Genomic DNA, 2,708 nt, shown 5'->3' on the forward strand with positions numbered 1-2,708 from the left:
CTCAAGGATGTTTAGAAGACCTTACCCGGTAGGCCTAGCTCTCAGATCTGATAGTATTTGGTGTGCTCCAAGCTTCACAGCTCCAATGGCAGCTTCACAGCTTCTTTTCACAGCTTCTTCTTCTCCCTCTTCACTCACTCACTCATAAACCCTAATAAACAGCACAAGGCTCTGATACCATGTTGAAAGAACGGTAGAGGAGGAGGAGACACACACACCGGAGCAAACCCTAATGTATATTGCAAACCCTAACCATAGAGGGAAGCCATGTCCACTCTCACACAAAGCATAATGCACTAATCCATAATCCACACAACACACAATGAGTTGTGTCCACACTCTACTAACCCTAGCTAATGTCCACACACTATGACCAGCTGGACACGCGGTCATTTATGTCTCACACATGTTCCTACCTAATCTGCCAGCACATAGCATAGCTGGCTCACATTGACATCGAGCTTGAATCTCAACATCTATGAGGCAGGAAAAGACATGCATGTCTATGGATATACAGATGCAGATTGGGCCGGTAGTGCATATGACAGGAGATCTACCAGTGGCTATGTTTTCAGCCTTGGTAGTGGAGCTGTGAGTTGGAGCAGTAAAAAGCAACCTACAGTTGCTTTATCTACCACAGAGGCCGAGTACCGTGGAGCAGCCATAGCTGCATGTGAGGCTATGTGGTTGAAGAAGTTGCTAGATGATGTCAGGTTACAGAGTGATATGAGAGTTGTCATTCATTGTGACAACATTAGTATTCAGCTTGCTAGCAACCCAGTTTATCATGCCAAGACCAAACATATTGAGGTCCACTAGCATTTCATCAGAGAGAAAGTGCTAGATGGACAAGTTGATTTGACATATGTACAGACAGATGAGCAGGTTGCAGATATCTTTACCAAAGCACTTGGTAAGGATAAGTTTGAGTATTTCCGTACTAGATTGGGAGTCCTAGAGATGGACATGTCGAGATTGAGGGGGAGTGTTGAAATGTCAAGCTCGTATACAGCTGGAGGATAGCACATGGGTGCTGATAGAGTGACAGTATGGTAGATGGATATCGTGTGGTGTGTTTATGACCGCGTCCAGCTGGTCATGTGTGGTGTGGACATTACATTAGGTTTACTTTGTAGTGTGGACATAACACTATGTTGTGTTCTCCTTTGTGTGTGTGAGAGAGATGATGACTATGGCTTCTCTCCTTCTTTATGATTGATGGATATGGATTAGGGTTTGCTTCTCTTGTGTGTGCTCCCTCCTTCTTCTGTTTTTTTATCAGATTCGTGAATCTAGTTATCCATATATGCTTAGGCTTTTCAAGGTGTAGGGTATAGGGATATGAACATCAGTGTCTTCTTGGTGGGTGGTCGTTCCTCTTAGAATCTTAAGATACGTAGCAATAGGGTCCAGATGATGAGGGATTGTTGTGGCTTCTGGTTTAACTTCTTGAGGGAGATTCTCAAGGAGTGCTTTGGGGCCTCTGTTAGGCTCTTGGGTTTCCATGGTTGGTTTTTGTTAGGCATAGAGGAACTTCTCGCCATTTGATATACTTCAGGTCTCTCCTCCATCTGAGCTTGATAGTTCTTAACTAGCTCTTGAGCAACCTTAAGCCTCCCCTTCTTCTTGACTGGGTTTGGATATTTGGCTAACTTCTTGGGCAGACGACTAGGGTCTATTTGATCTCTTACTTGAGGGGTAGATGGCAGTATCATTTCTTCATCGGCGGATGAGGAAGATGACACATTGGTAGTTGTCCCCTTGTGTTGAGATATCGAGCTCAACTAGTGCTACGACGGACATTGATGACCCGCCTGGGTGATAGCTTCCGCATCTACACCACTAAGATGGTTGGTAAGATTATGGGTGATATGTGGCCAGTGGGATGACAGGATGTGTGACAGCCATTTTGGATTACTAGAGACTGGCATAGTTTTAGCGCTAGCTCATTTAGTCGGGTTCACATTATGGACCGACCCTTGTATGTTGTAGTAGTTGGGTACTAACCCATATATTATTTACTCTTATCTTTATATTATGTTGGTTGAGTAGAAAAGAAGAAGATAGAAGAAAATTTAGCTATCCATCTCTCTCTTGTGTCTTGCTCTCTGTTGTGTGTGTGTGTGTGTTTGCTTGCTAGGGTTTGAAGCTCTCCCTCTCCCCCACATTCTCTTTATGGTATCAGAGTCTGGTTTGTGTGAGAGCTAAGGAGGCAAGCAAGAGGCAAGAACAAGCAAGGAAGGAAGCGGTACTACACGGGTAAGAGTACCATCATCTCTTTCCCCTTCTTGGTTTAGGTACAACACCCCCTCAGTAGCTCTGGGAGCTACACATCTCTGATGTGTAGCTCTGGGAGCTACACATCTCTGATTGAGGAGCTGTCTTCACCAGGAGCAGAGCTATAGGGTAGGTTTTTATCCTATTGGATTTTATTTTTTGAGAAATATTCACATTTCGGATGCGTTACGGGCCCTGTTTCATCATTGCAGGAGGGTATTTTTAACAGTTTTCTGGAAGTTCTAGTAGAGAATTATTAATGCTCGAAATATGGTTCTTGCAGTGCAGCAGTGCATTTTGGAAGGGCAGACAGGGTTTGCACTTGGGTGTATGTACATGTATTTTGGTCACATTTGGTGACACACAGGCTGTGCTGAAGTACCACTGTCAGTAGCAGTTACAGGAGATACTGCTATATTACAAGTTGCATA

The sequence above is a fragment of the Cibotium barometz genome, chromosome 4, assembly GCF_041138505.1.
Source record: "Cibotium barometz isolate CiBa-2024 chromosome 4, ASM4113850v1, whole genome shotgun sequence".
Lineage (NCBI taxonomy): Eukaryota > Viridiplantae > Streptophyta > Polypodiopsida > Cyatheales > Cibotiaceae > Cibotium > Cibotium barometz.